The following is a 16008-nucleotide window of genomic DNA, read 5'->3' on the forward strand; positions in this document are numbered from 1 at the left end:
CAATAAAACACAATAAAACAAAGAAAATTGACTGCTCTGGCCCAAGTCAAAATGCTCTTTAAAGGGCACTGGTCCCAAACTAAAGCAATGAGTGGAATAATGATGTGTTTGTAACTGGCAAACGTCTCAAACGCAGACACAACATGAAATCATTTAAAATCTTAGCTGAGTCTTGTTTTATTTTGAAGGCTTCTCTCTCATGTCTCGTGTTTTGGTTCACACCTGCACACTTCCTGTCTAGATGATTGTCCTGAATAGTGTCACCTGCCCTCATTTGCCTTCCCTCCCTGTTGTATTAAGGCTCTGTTTCTCTGTTTGTCACTTTGCTGTCATACTTTGTGTACGAAGTGTTTTATCCTTTCCTTGTGATTTTGGATGTCGTTTTTTTTGGACTTTGGATTTTCTGCCTTTTTTCTTGGATTCATTCACCTGTGCTGAAGTGCTCTCCTGGTTTTGACCCTTCCGTGCCTCAGGCTCCTTGTAAGTCTTTTTATTTATATGAAATTGTTTACATCTGGGCTCAGTTCCCCTTCTTCACTGTTTCTCTATATGCACAAGTGTGACGATTAATCTCAGCAGTAGTTTTAGATCTGGAAAACCAAAGCTCTTACCTCTGACGGGTTCACTTTGAAGCCAACGTTAATACTGAGGAGAGGTTAACTGAGGGACCGCAGTCCACACTCCCATCACAGCACATTTTCATCCCACCTCGTCACATACCGACGCTACTGAAAAGCTATTTGTTTTTATTCCAAAAACAGTGACACTACTAATCGTGTTACTCAGAAATGAAATTAAATTTGTGCTTCATTACTTTCCATCTCTGGTTTTAGAAATAGGTTTGGGACAAAGAACACAAGCCTCTCATGACCTTTAAAAAATGAAATCATTTTGTACACTTGAGAGTCCTTTGGTCCAACCTGATGAAAGACACACAAAGTTGTCGCCAATGGAAACCTGGACAAAAATTGACACAAAATGTCTATTTACATTTTTTCTATTAATTGTAAGGAATTGTAAATCTAAAATTTATTACATTTACTGTTGAAATCACAGGCCCAAAATGCATCAGTTCAGCAGTGCCAGCCCAGAGCTGATGAACTGATCACATTTAAGTTATTAAAAAGTTACCCTAAATCCCTAAAGCTTGTGCGTGGGAATCACAGTGAGATACTTTTTTGTCATGTCTCAAACCCTTATTTTAACCATTTCTAAAAGCATCTGAAGCATAATGAGCTCACGAAGAAGCAACAAACCGTGCCATCAGTCATATCTTTTTATATGGAAATGACTTCCATCTGTAATTTCTTCTCGTGCTTTCTATGACACACAAACAGGACATATATGCTCTCTCCCCTATAGTGTCTGCTTGTGTTCTACTTCCAAGACGGCGTTAAAGCCACAAGTGTGTGTGTGCCAGCGAAAGCATTACACGCATGCATAATTTAGATGAGTGCTTTGTCTCTGTACTGAAGCTGCACAGTTTCCCCGTGAAACAAAGTGCTGTTTATCCATCTCTTTCTCACCATCAGCAGTCACAGCCCACTTCCACTTGCCAAGTACATTCTGAAAGAGAAGCTGAATTAGCATGTGGTGTTTTACAGTTATGCTAACAGACAACAAGGAGGAACAACAGTGAGACTGACACTGTCTGAACAATTCATGTTTCATTGAAGCTAAAATGGATTCATTTGCAAAACTGCCCTAACTAATAAAAGCTAAGTCTGTGTTCAGATGAGCTTTAATTTCAGTGAGATCAGTTCAGACATGGATGGCAACAAGGCAGCTGCTTCACTAATTAACATTACCTAGTTAGTGCACACCCTGGTTACTTTTATAACATGAACCATGTATTCCTACTGGTTACCTTGTGATCTTCACAAAGATGAAATAAGTGAGGTATGTTTGGCTACTCAATCAGGACTTCCTCACTGCATTTCATGGTCAGCATGCCAACACCGTCTCTTGCTTTTTGTTTTTTAATGTTAGTTAGTTGGTTGGGAAATAATGTTGTTTGTCACGACTAGTTGAGGCACCATGTTTTTGTTTGGAACTTTGTTGTGAGATCAGTCAGTGATCAGACTGAAATGTCCATCATCCCTCACAGGATGACACATTACCGTGTAACCTAAAAAGTGATAAGCTAAGTATCATAATATATGATACTTGTACACGCCTTCTCCTCTTTAAACAGGGTTTGCAGTGGAGCTTGTGACTTCCACTCTCAGGGTGTTGTAGCTACAATACAATAAAAAGGAGGAGTGTCTCAAATCGGTTTAATTGGTAGTTACTAGTAAAGGTCAGCCATAACGATGACCACAAAGTGCGTCCCGTCAAGTCGTCAACGTCAGGTCCATAATGGCTGAGTCTGCTGCTGTTAATATTGACGGCTGCTTAAGCAACCATATCTTCATAATTGCATGTGCTGACTGCATTTGATAAATTTGTGTCAGCACCAAGAAGTTTTCAGCCCAGAGCACATTTTCTAAACTCTTTTTTTCCCCACTCTGTATCACTTTAAAACTGCAGACCAATATTATTTTCATAACGGGTATTGATTAGGTCTGTGCTACAGCTCTCTCAGCAAATTAGACCGTGTGTGTGTGTGTGTGTGTGTGTGTGTGTGTTTTGCTGTTAAGCATTTGTGCAGATGGATGTGTTTATATTTATGTCCATTTTAGGATGATAAAAAAAGCCAACTTAAACTGATGCTGATATTTTTTTTTTCTGGCCAATGAAGAACACAAATGCGTCAGTGTGGTGCACTTCGAAAGCAAGATTAAGAGGCTAAATCTTAGATAACATGAACAAAAAAATAAGAAATTGTACAATGGCCTCGAGTCTATAGTCAGTGTCAGCTCATTGCTTTCCACCTTGCATCAGTTGTTAATAAGTAAACCTTGACTAAGAACATGTTAAAGTTTCTGTGCTGCTTTTGGCCTTCAAACATAAAGAATAGTTGTGTTTTGGTTTAACTTTTGTCAGACACAAAGTCACAGTCAGATTATACACAAATGGGGCAGCCGTGGCCTAGAGGTTGGAGAAGTGGTTTGTGATCAGAAGGTCGCTGGTTCGATTTCCCCACCGGACGGGCAGGAAAAATTTGAGTGTATATATGCTCCCCAGCGTTTGATGCAGCCCACTGCTCCTGTGTGTTTCACTGCATGTTGCATGTGTGTGTGTTTCAATCAGTGATGGCTTAAATGCAGAGAAGTAATTTCCCAGCTTGGGATTAATAAAGTATCTTAAAAAAAAATAAAAAAATAGCACTGCTTATATTCTACACACTCGATGTGAAAGTTTAAATAAGTAGTAAACAAATAAAACATAATGAAAAAAATACAAAGTGCTTTAGACACATGGTGAAAGCACAGGAATAAAATGCAATAAAAAGAGGGCAGAAGAAGCTTTATTTTCCATGTACATGTTAACAAATTTTCACACTAAATATTTACTATAATCTGCACAAAGTTGTACACATTACTAGGACCTACAATAAAAGAAATGAATTCAAGTCCATTAAGTAAAATCACAAAGTGCTTTACAGACACAGAGAGCATGAGGAATTAAAATAAGGTGACAAAACAAGGTAAAGTATCAATCAAAATGAAAATGGAACAAATGTAATAAAAAGAATAAAAAATAAAAGAAATATACTGTGGATGCATGAACATTAGTCTGTAAAGTAAGTTTATGTACACTGTGTGTGTGTGTGTGTGTGTGTGTGTGTGTGTGTGTGTGTGTGTGTGTGTGTGTGTGTCGGGGCCTTTAAGCAGCCGCGTGTTTTCTTTTGGTGCGTGAGCGCGTGCGTCTTTAAATATTCTAATCGATGTTTACGACCCCTGGCAAGAGGAGGGCTGTCAGAGCGCCAACACCACTGCAGCTGGGGACTCTGCCCCCCCCCCCCCCGTCACACACACACACACACACACACACCACGTTTCCTCTCTCTCCTTCAGCTGCTGCCGTCACTCATCTCCCAGGTTTCTTTAACCTCTAAGCATCCTGATTCTTTCCTCCATCTGCATCTGTTCTTCCTCTTTTCATCCTTTCCTTTGCTCCTGAATCCCTTCACTTTCTCTCTCTCCCTTTCTCATAAGTGTGTGTGTGTTTCTCTCTCTCTCTCTCTCTCTCTCTCTGCCTCTCTCTCTCTCTCTCTCCCCCTCTTTCTTTTGGGTTTCAAATGATGATCCCCCTCTGCTGCTGCAAGGAAAGAAAACTCCACCTACTCAGTGCTGTTAATGTAGTCACTGACGGTGTGAGCTTCTCTCTCTCTCTCTCTCTCTCTCTCTCTCTCTCTCTACACCAGGCACCCCCTGAATCCGTCCTCCTCCTCCTCCTCCTCCTCCTCCTCTCCAAGCATCCTCCTCTCACATCGCTCTCTGGCTCCACTTGCGCTCGCAGCCTCCTGCCTGTTCGCTGCTCTCCGCTCTCCTCTCTCTGCCTATCTTTCTCTCTTGCACGCGTGCGCACACACACACACACACACACACACTCTCACTCTCTCTCTCTCTCTCTCTCTCTCACACACACACACACATACACACATGCATTTACACACACGCACATACACACAGACACATGCATGTATGCAAACACTCTCCCTTCTCTCACTGTCTCCCCTGTCTCTCTCAGTCACACTTGGTCCTGTGCAGACTTGAGGAGCCCCGGGGAGGAGGTGATGCTGGTGGTGATTCTCTTGGAGCTTTAGTGGCGATTTTTCTTTTTCCTCTTTGAAAACAAGAAAATTAGACTCAGAGCAATGTTGATGCAACAGCACCTCTTACCCCTGTGCTGTGTTGATCTGCCTGCCTCCTGCCTAGACTCAGCCCATTTTGGTGGGATTTAAACGACAGAGTGTGCTGCGCCGTCTGTGCGCTTTGCAATTCTGGTGCGCTGGATCTTCTCCTTCCCTGCTTTATCTCTCTATTGAAGGATGCTCAGTTCTTTTCACAATCAGGAATATCACTACCACAACTACCGACACTCTTACTGCTGTTGTCCACTTCTCTGCCCCAGCCAGATCGCAGTCTGAGGCACCCTCGTCCCCCAAAGGGAAGAAGAAGAAGCATGCCAGAGGCAGCCGTGTTGCACAAGGAAATGAGCCGTCTGCTGCTGTTTCGACTGGACTCCAGCCTCTAATTCAGACTTGAGATTATCCAAAAAAAGAAAAAAAAATCACAGAAAGGCTCTGAAGACATTGGGGGTCCTAAGAGTTCCTTTCTGACAAGCTGAAAATTCCTGTATCACTGTATATCAAGAGGCACCAGCTGCTTAACCAGCTCTATGGTTTTCTGACTTGTCCAAGACTGCGATTTTGGCATCTGACTAAGAGGTAAGACAGCTTTTATTTGGACTTTTCTGCTCTTTGTGGCGTTTTTCTCCGTGCTCTGCTCCTCCCGAGTGACAGTGATTCTGTACTTTGAGAGGAGCAGCTCAGTCTCAGTGATGTGGCAAATTTTGTTTCACCTCTCTTGGTCTGCTAGAAGCTTATTTTTTAAAGAAACTGTGTCCACTATGGAGCTGCTGTCGCATCCCCCAGTGCTGTCTGATTAGTCATGATTGGCACTGCTCTGTTGTGTGTACTATGCATCATCTGGTGTCTGTAGCAATGTCCCTCACTGTGTGTTTCAAACCAGCAGCTGGTGAGAAATAAATGGCACTGCAGCTGCAAAGCCAGAGGTGCTCGGTGTTAAGTGGATTTATAGAACCACGGAGCATCCAGCCAGTCTGTTTGCACTGAGTTTGCCATGATCAATCTGCTGATAGGGGTGCACAGGAATCTGATCTGCAGCTATTCCAAGTTCATTATATCTACTTTTGGGGAGGAGGGTTCCTTATCTTCATTTTCCATCTCTAAAATCTGGACGACTCACTCTGATTCAGTCCGTAGCTACAGGAGTTTTCTTTTTTGTTATTCTGTTATTTGTTGGCCCCTGAAGTGGACATCTGCTGTGTGCAGGGTGCTGTGTTGGTGCATGTCCACACCCCCCCCCCCCACCACCCCCCCACCCCCCCCGCAAGATGGAATAACTACATTGTGTCGTTATATGGAAATCAAGATGTGGGGTAATTGTATTCAGTGTTCACTGTGCATGTGTGTTCAGTGTCGGTGCGTGCCGACGGCCATCTGAATCGTGCAGCACAAATGACTGAAAATGGATCTCACATCTTGTGCCTGAACTCATAATGTCAACGAGATGGTCACTCATCAAGCGAGACCATGGCTGCGAAATGAAATTCGTACTTAAGGGTGACTGCATTTCGAGGTCGACTGTAGTTTTCCAGACCGTCGTGCAGATATCGATATCACATGTAGTAAGTTTTGATAAAAAAAAAAATAGAACCATATCCTGTTAAGATAAACCCTACTGAAATAATTCACAAAGACATTTAAGGTCCAGCTAGTTTGCTTTAGTGTATGAGGGCTTGGAGCCAGAGATCTGTTGGGGAGAATATCAACAGCTAACAAAACATTGTGTAAACGCATGCATTGATGACTTGGGCTCGACTCTGTAAAGAAACGTCTAACTAAACAACATATTGGTCCCTGATGTTTTGCAAATGAGATTATCCCGCGATGATTCCAGCTGTGGCCAGTGCTATTGGCTGATTTTCAGTATTTTTAGAAATGAGTAGCTTGGAACCAGACAAACCTGTGAGCACATGTTTGCTCCAGCAGATACAGCTGGTGCATCTCCCATTCTGGACAGCTTTCCTTCAGTCCTGGTTTATGATGGACCAATCGCAACCATCCGTCCAACGTGGGGCGTAACAGCACCAATCCAGACATGTGAAGTCACATGTTTGTCACAAAACTTCGATCAGAATCTCAGAGCAGGCAGTGCTGATCAAATCTGGGGGGAGGATTGTGTTTCATTGGGTGTAGGTCTGCCAAGTTGATTTGTGTTTGTTGATCAGAAATCTGAGAACTGAGAGGCTTGCCAGGATGTAGAATGAAGAAGAGCAGAATGAATTGCTTGAAATAAAATTAATGCACATATCTGTAATAGTTTATCAAAAATGACTGAAGAAGTTATTTTGCAGTGCAAAGAATCGACACGCACCCCTTTGACTGCAGTAAGGGATTTCATGAATACAGTGTGCATTGCAAGTATCTCACAATGGGGAAAAAAAATTACAACAAATAAATTAGGATGTAGTTGATGTACTTCTTCACACAGCAGATGAGAGGAAAAACTTTCTGCAGAGAAATAAGAGCTCTCCAAAAGCAAATGAGGGAACATCTTTTGGGAAGATGGTGTTCATATCGTCCGGTAGCTTTCCAGAGAATTGGAGAATCTGTGCCAATGAGCACAACAGCCCAGCAGTTCACAAAAACACTTGGAAGTTGTACAGCAGGATATTGCATAATTGAGAGTGCAGACGAAATAATGCACAAGAAAATGAAAAAGCTTCGATCTGGAAGGATTTCTAGGGATTTGAGGGTGCGTTTGGATGTGACAGCAAAGACGGGGGAAGTATATTAAACTTTACAATGTGTGTCTGGAGGCTAACGCTGTCACAGAAGTGACCGATATTAGATCCATCACAGAGAGCAATTTTTGTCAGTTTGATTTAGACTGTGTTTGTTAAATACGTGTCGGTTAAATAGAGTTCGTTTCCAGCTGACTTCTTCTTCTTTATAGATGCAGTTTTTATGATTGGCAGATGTTGTTGTGATCTTCCAGACTATTTAATAATCATGTTGGGGTTTTCGGACAGATGTTCCTGCAGTATCTGGCAACAGATGAATTCTGTCAGCGTCAGAGTCTTGATGATATCGAGGCTCTGATCACCAGATTGATTACTTATTGCAGAGGAATGCTGATGTGCTCTGCTAAATTCAGATCTGTATGACCTCCCTTTGAATCCATGTTCATAAATATAATTAAAACACTTTTTGTGGCCTTTCCACAAGGTGCTTACCTTCTTCTTTCTTCCCTCTGGTAGTTTTAGGCTTTTAAATGTTGGAACTGGGATGTCAATTACAGCTGCCTTTTTAGTTTGAGCTGTACAAGCTCTACCGTGTCGGCTAAATGGTCACTGATGGAGCGAGTTTGAACTGAAGTGTGGTTAGCAGGTTATAATGATCATCATGTCAGTCATCTTAATTTGGCTTGTTAGCATACTAGCACTTGCTTATCAGGACTAAACACAAAGCAGACCTGAGGCTGATGAGGATGGCATTAGCGCTGCAGGTATTTGGTCGAAGTACAAGATGAAATAAAGTTTTTAATTGATGATGGCACTTGCTTGCAACACATCGTAGGCCGCACATGTACAACCAGATAAGGTGAAATATCGAAACTCACAGCTGGCACAAGTCTGAAGCCTTATGTGACAAAAACCCAGGTTGGATAGCAGAACTTTCCTGTAGTGAGCGAAAGTGAGTGTGAGGGTTAGAGGGAGAAATGAAGATACAGTGAGAGAGAGAGGTATGAAGAGAACGAGGAGGGCAGAGAGGAGAGAGATGACAGGCCAGGAAACAATGGAAGGAGAGGGGGACAATGAAGGGAGACGGAGACGGGAACGGCGGGAGCCTGCGGGTGTTGTTCGCGTGTCGACGAGAACAGAGTCCCTGTCGCAAACCGGCGCTGCGACATCTTAGACAAGACAGCTGGTAAAGAAACATGAATAATGAATTTTAGGAAAACGTGTGTTGATGAATACTGCAGCAGGGTGCAGGGGAAGGTGTTTCTCTCCACAAGTCCCCCTCGACCTCAGCAAGCACCTACGAATTACTTACTCCAGTATACACTTCAATTTAACACACACACACACATGCGATGCATAACTACATTACAGCGCATCACCTAAAAATCAGTAAACTTGATTTGGAGCCAGAGGACAAGCTGCTGCGTCCTTCAGTATCGCGGCACCTTAAACAAATCAACTCATTGTAGTGGTCTGATGACAGCCTTCACTGTCCTTGTTTCGCCTTGGGAGACGCACTGCAAAGTGTGCTTGTATAAAGCCAGTGTCTTCCAGTAATGTTCAGTATGTTGGCATCTTGGATCATTACAGTTCTTGTTCAGTGTTAAAATGTGTAGAAAGGAGGAAGGTAATAAAGTACAAAGGTATTGTCACTCAGACAACCCAGCTTCAGCACACCTCGGCAGCCTTTTTTAGGTTTCTTAAGTTTGGTTACATTTGATATTTAAGTCAAAACGTCTGCTGTGAGAAGATATTTGTTTTCCCTTCAAGATAAAGGGGAGGTCCATTTTCTTTCAATGTCTTTTGGGTTTTTTTTAAAAATCATTCCACAGCCTCCCATTAGTGTTCCTTATATATTCACTTGTCCAAGTACTCGTGTTTTAGCATCAAAATGCTTTTCACCCAAGCCTTCTTAAAACTTTCTCATGTGGTCTGACTTCTGATGACGTTTAGCATAGAAATGCTGTAGCCCGCTTGACTCTGTGACCTGCAGGTCTGTCCATGTGAACAAGGCTGGGGCTGGGCCACATTCACACAGTCGCATCGAATGATCAGCATTTTCACGGCTGTTGTTTTTGAAATAATAATAAAATCATCCTTCACCTCCAAAATCAAACACTTTGCTTTATCCAGTGTCACTAGACTTCTGTGTGGGTGGGTAACAGGAGGGGAGCACTGTAGCCTACATCGCTGCTTTTTGCTAAGAGCAGAGTCTGATCTTACATTAAAAAAACAAAAAACTTTTTAAGTCGCTAGTAATGGGCAGTTTTTTTTATCGTTGTCCTTTGATATGCCATCAGGCAAATGTAGATTTTCTCTGGTCCTTCCCCTCTCTGTTCTTTCCCTTTTTCCTGTGCTACCTTATTACCGTTCATTCCTCTCTCTGTCACTCACTTTTCTTTCTGTCATGTTTCTTATTTATCTCCTTCTGCCCATCCGACTTTTCTCGATTACTTCCCTTCCACCACAGTTGCTGTGCTTTTCATGCATATGTGTGTTTGTGTCTAGTTGAGTTTTGTCTTCATGTCTTCACTGTCCTGTCCAATTAGCCACATGAGCAACGTTGCATCTCTTCACAAACAACAATACAAAGATAACAATTCTGGTCCTTCGTCTGTAGTGCACTGCTCAGTGAATCTGTGTGTTTGTGTAAGCATGTGTGTTGTTTCTCCAAGTGGGATTGTGTACCCATGTGTGCATGCATGCATGCGTGTATGTGAGCAAGGATGTTCTCTGGGGAGGAAGGGAGAACTGGAGGCTTACTTCCTTTCCACTAATTACCCAGCAACAGTCCCCTCTAATTGTCAGGGTCTTGCATGCATTTGATGTCTTTAAATATCCAGCAGCATGGAGCCACATAAACGAAGCAGGGAAACGGCGAGAGGGAGGAAAGGGCAGAACAAAGCAGGTCAGTGGATCTGCTTTGAAGTTGTGCTCTAGCCGTAACCTGCAGAATAACTGCTTCTGGATGCTGGATCCATCTCCTCAGAGAATCGGTCTGGTTAGAGGAAGAGGAGGAGGAGGAGGAGGAGTCGTGCATTCCAACATAAACGTAAGATTCATGATGTTGAACTTCTTGACGTTGATGTCATGAAGAGCAGAGCATCCCCATGGAAAGTGAGATGACTGTTGTCCATGGCTGCTTGCTTCCCTGCAATATTTATTTGAACCTGGCACCTGAAAAGAAAAGGACATAATGTGAACACATGCAATCCAATGCAATCATCGCGCAACCAAGTGAGAAATATTTTTATTGATTCAGGCTGTAGTTAGTGAGCACCAATGAGGTCTACCATGAATGAAAAAAGGAGCTGTGAAGTATTTCTTCTACATTCACTGTGTAATTATATTCTCACAATCATTTACCATAAAATTTAAATGTTCTTCCTCTGCAGTTTGATCCAGCAAAGAAAAGGGAGTCAATCCCCTTGTGCCCCCCTTTGCCGAGTTACTTTTCCTAAAGCATGTTGCAACAGATTCTGGAGTGACATTACGATCAAACATTTAACCAGTGAGTTTGAAGGGTTATTTTGTCGTCGTAGATTTTCGCCAGCTAGAAGCTGTGAAGGAAGAACAGCAAAGGAACAGCAAAGGAACAGCAAAGGAAAGCGGGAGGGTTAGCTGGTGAAGTTTTGGGCATCGGTTTCTCTCACATCAAGGCAAACTGGTGAGTCAGTTGTCACTTGTTCAGCAGCTGCTCTCTGGTTGATGGAAGTAGTTGTTGTAAACTGTTTGTCATCAAAGGGCAGAGACTTCAAGTTGTATGTCTGTGCATGTGGCTGTGGCTAATTCATGCAATTAATTGAATTTCCAGTAAGAATCGTGTATGAATCCTGGCAATCCAGAGAACCATGACACTGTTTTTTTTTTTAGTATAAGTACAACTGACTTGACAGAGTGCTTTTAAACAGAGAGAGATTTTAAAAGTGGCTTCAGATAATTTTTGTTTACTATCATAACTGTGATGTTTTCCTGACAGATACTGGTCCAGTGCTATTATGTTCCACAAAAGTTTGAAAAAAAAAAAGAAAAGCAAAAGCTGTGCGGTACGCTAACCCCAGAATCTGAACATCACATCACAAAAAGCAGCATTTTTGTGGATCTGTGCTACCTATGGTCACACATCTAATTGAATTGTGTCTACTTTTTGCTGAGGTCAAAACCCTTGGTGGATTTTTTTTTTATTTCCACCTTCTGTTTTGACACGCACATCAAAAACACAAGCTGAATGTCTCCTCAGACTTCGTCCCTGTCTTTAACACTCACTAGCTGAAACTATGATCCACATTTTTGTCATATCCCAACGAGATTACTGTAATGGTCTTCTCCTTGGTGTATCTACTTGGAGGTTAAAAAGATTCTCTGCTACACAGTTCGTGGAGCATCTCATACCTGCCCTCCAGAAACTACACTGACTGGAACTATACTGCATTTGTTCTAAAGTTCTTCTTCTCCTTGTTTCTAAATCTCTCCCTACCTATCTAATCTTCTCCATCCCTACAACTACTCGCACATTAGTTCTTCTGATGCCTATCTGTGCTCCTGACCTCCTCTGGGCTCTGCACTGTTGGCAGCAGGACACTGTGGAGTGCACCACATATTCCTTCCTTTAAAAACATCCTGCAGAACACTTTCACAGGAAACGTATAATAGAGTACCACACAGATATTTTGTGACTGATTTTATATTGCACCTGGTCAGCTGTATCACTATGAATGGCCCCATAATGCACTATAGATATGGTAATCATAGAAAGCCTTACTGAGACACATCTTTTGGTGAAAATGAGAATGAAATGAGATCTGTTTTCTCAAAGACCCTTCTGTGCCAAAGCAGACCAGAGCAGACCAAAGCAGTTCTGCTGAGCTCAACAGTTCAGGTGCATCAGCAGCACGAGTGAAAATGGAAAAGATCCAACACTCAAGATATTATGGTGAACTTATTTAACTTGTGTAGTATAATAGCAGTGTAAACAACAGAAGAAAGTTCCAGTATGCAGGCGCACATCGATTGTGATGAAACTATGATGTCTTGTCTGCTGAGCTATCAGTCAGCAGACACTGCAAAAGAAAACCTGCTGTTTCTGTGAGATTCAGTTCTGTAAAAGAATGTGGACTGTGACTGAATCTAATTCACAACAGTGGCACTGTGCGCACAACCGAAGGTGATATAGCATGTCTTTTTTTTATCTCCAGATCACTGATCAGTCACACAAATCAGCAGAGAAAAGACCAAAAGAGGAAATCCGTGGGCCTTTTATCCTGCAGCACAATAAGAATTAATCTCCTGAATTATTTCCAAGAACAGAATGTCTTCAGTGTGAAAGAAAGCAGCACGTGTCCTTCCTGTTAATGCAGGACAGACACATTCATGGAAATGGGCTTTTATTTTTGCCTGCAGCAGCACTGAAAACTCATCGCTTGAAGCTAAACATTTTCCAGCAAACGGTGAAATCCAGTTCGACATGAATATTTAATGTGAGAAAATGTCCTCAAATCTGTTTCTAAATAAAATGGAGGGCTCAGGACCTCAGAGAGGGACAGGCAGAGAAAGAAAAGCGAGTCTCTCCCATCTTCTGTCCTCCCCATAAATAGCTTTATCTCCGCCTGCCACTGAGCGATAGTGACAGCCTGCATTAGCAACCTGGAACTGATTTAACTTAAGAGTTTGAGCTCTTTGAGGAATTGATTTATCTTGTAAGGAAGAACAAAAGCCAACACAAAGGTCCAACTGAGGGTTAGAAAACTGGAGGGGATGTGAACAGGCAGACAGACAGCTGTGCAAAGAGACAGACAGGCAAGTGCTTAAGGGAGCTGATGGGCTTTTGATTACATAAGTAGAACAAATAGATTCAGTAATGAGTCACACCACATAAATACACACAGAGAAAGGTGGGGGACAAGGGGAACCTTCAATGCCTGTAAGCTCTGCATGGAATCCATGGGGTCCACATGGTAAACGTGTAATTTAATGTCCTGTGAAGGAAGACAAACAGTACAAAATTACCACCTGTCCTTGGAACAATTGCTAGTCCTCAGTCTCACACCAATATGCAGGTCAAAACGACGAAAATGGAACCTCATTGACATACATACAAGGACTTGCAGAAGTTCAAATACAGTTACATTGGGAGGCTCTGGTAGAGGCTATGTTGGAGCATGGCAGACAGAGAGCTGAGCTGTTGGCTGGAGAGGTGGACTGCCATAGTTGGACTGGCTGGGTGCTCTGCCAAGTGCTGGACCTGAAGCACAGATAAGCACGGCATTAACCAGAGGGTCAAAACAGGGTGAGGAACCACAGAAATGGCATTAAATTGACCATGGCAGTAGTGCCATAGCGGCAAAGTGAGGAATCTAGTGATGAGTGGCGGAAGAACCCGGAGTGATGTATGGGCTGTCGGTAAGTAGCTGGGAGCAGGTGTGTAGGATGGACAGCAATCGGGAAGCCACGAGTGAGAGCAGCGCCGTGTCCAGAAATGTTCAAACACTGAGAAATCTGGTCACAGTTTCAGGTGAGGGTCAGAGAGCGAGGAAGGAAGTCTGCCAATGTGACAAAACGTGACGTGAATACAACTTTAAAACTTATCCTTAAACATTTCTGCCTGACTTTCATTGGCGATGGTGGTTGTTGAAAATGAAGACTACAGCCCTCTTGATCCCCATGTTATGCACGTCTTTTGTTCTGATTGTGAGACTCCTGGCATCAGATACAACATACTGTGTATTTTAACAGTGAACCTTGAACTCTTGATTGATTCTAATAGTAGAGCAGCTTGTCTCCTAAATAATTAATAGTACTTCAATATAAGCAGCTAGCCGAGAAAAGGCAATAACCAACCTTCATCTCACATTAGAATAAAACTCAGAGGCCTTGTTCCGGATGTGGAGTCATGTGAGGTGATGAACCCGACTACAGAGAGTACAGTCCAGTTTTAATGGGCCCAGCAGCTTGTGTTTGTGATGAAAACCAGAAAAACCAGACATCTGCCTCCCAGCAGATTTGGTCCACCCTCATTGCTGACTCCATGGCTACAGCCTTGATACACATGTGATAATATTGTGTAAATAATGTGGATCTTATCTTATCAGTTCATCTGGTTGTCTTGTCACTGTTCCTGAAGTGTAATTATTCTTTTTGTCCAGTTATAGTTACACTCTCTTTCTCCACCTCAGTCGTATAAATAAGTTGAATAATGATGGAGTAAAAGTCTGATGTGGTGGCAGCCTTACTGTCAAATCCTTCCTGTGTAGTGAAAACCATGTATGATTCACAGTTTGGTGATTTTGACTGTGAACACTAATAGACCAGAACACTAATAGAAACACTTGTTGAGTACTTTTACCTTTGATACTCGAAGTAAACGTTACTGAAACTACTTCCATGCATAAGTAAGGTTTTAAATACAAGACCTTTACCTGAAGTACTCTCACAGTGTGCTGTTAGTACTTTCACCGAAATTAATACTGTAGAGGATTTGTTGGGTACAGTAAGCGATTCTGATTGTTGAGTCTCATTCCCAGGTTGTCAGATCCCAACGCTTTGGCTTGGCGAGCTTTCAACCCAACTCATCGATATCTGATGACCTGGAAGTGAGACTCAATGAGACAACAATGTTTCTCCAGAAACCCAGAAACGTCCAAAACACAGCAAAAAACCAGAATGTAAGACTTTGTATGGATCATAAATGTTGACTGAGAGAGATTATTCTGTGAGTCTGTACATCTATACACTTCTTCCACCACTGTATTTGCTTTAATTAGAGTATCTCTTCATTATTACTGGACATGATGGAAGCACATAAGAGTGAAAATAAAAATGGGGCAAATAGAAAAAATATGGACTCACATTGAAACAAGAGGAAAGTAACTCAGAAAAGAAGAAAAACAGCATAAGGATTTTTTCTGAATTCAAGTAACTGGGATACTCAACTACATAAACTGTTGCGGGTGGTTTTTGTTACTCAAATGAAGTCCTTTTAGGCTTTGAATTACAGCGAGCTCGTACATATCACTCGCATGTTGGTGTGGAGCTAAAGAACATGCATTGATTTGTTTGTCAAAGCAGGGTGAATAATTCTGATGGGGTATTGATCGTTGTAAATCAAGACATAAGTCACCTTGGTTAAGGGCAGCAGAGGGCCCTGCTTGATGGTATGATGTGTGTGAGTATAGTAGATATATATAAATATATGGTTATTGAACCTTGAAACAAGGCACTGAAAAATGACCACTTTGCTGACTGGCCGTTGAAGCTCATCATTCACTGAAGGATTTTATTGACATGCTCATGGGGAACACAATTGCTGAACACTAACAAAAGAGGCTGAAAGTTGGGGATTTCTTTTTTTTTCATACATTCCCAAACGGTTTCACACTCTGACATTCTGCACTGGCGGATTTACGACGCCACAGCGAAGCAGACTTTGTTTTCAGCCAGAGGGTGACTATTGCGTAATCAGCATACCATGAGTATTCGACTGTGCGAACGCCAGCGGCTCGTGAAGGATGGTTATTGTTTCAGAAAGAGACAGAGTGAACGGACTGGGAGAGTGTGGGAGAACAAGAGGAGGAG

The 16008-nt window shown here is 42.3% G+C and overlaps 1 protein-coding gene across 4 annotated transcripts in view; it reads left to right on the plus strand.

Moving 5' to 3' along the window:
• Positions 1 to 230: 230 nt before the first annotated feature.
• sgcd (sarcoglycan, delta (dystrophin-associated glycoprotein)) overlaps positions 231 to 16008 on the plus strand; it is a 228979-nt gene continuing 213201 nt past the window's right edge. For 3 of the 4 annotated variants that reach the window (XR_006845275.1, XR_006845278.1, XM_046411438.1), the window contains exons 1-2: positions 231 to 480; positions 5020 to 5335. The gene's annotated coding sequence lies outside the window, so the exon portion shown is untranslated. The remainder of the gene's footprint in view (positions 481 to 5019; positions 5336 to 16008) is intronic. The other variant, XR_006845276.1, reaches the window with a different exon arrangement.

Source organism: Scatophagus argus, chromosome 14 (genome assembly GCF_020382885.2).
Source record: "Scatophagus argus isolate fScaArg1 chromosome 14, fScaArg1.pri, whole genome shotgun sequence".
NCBI classification, from domain to species: Eukaryota; Metazoa; Chordata; class Actinopteri; family Scatophagidae; genus Scatophagus; species Scatophagus argus.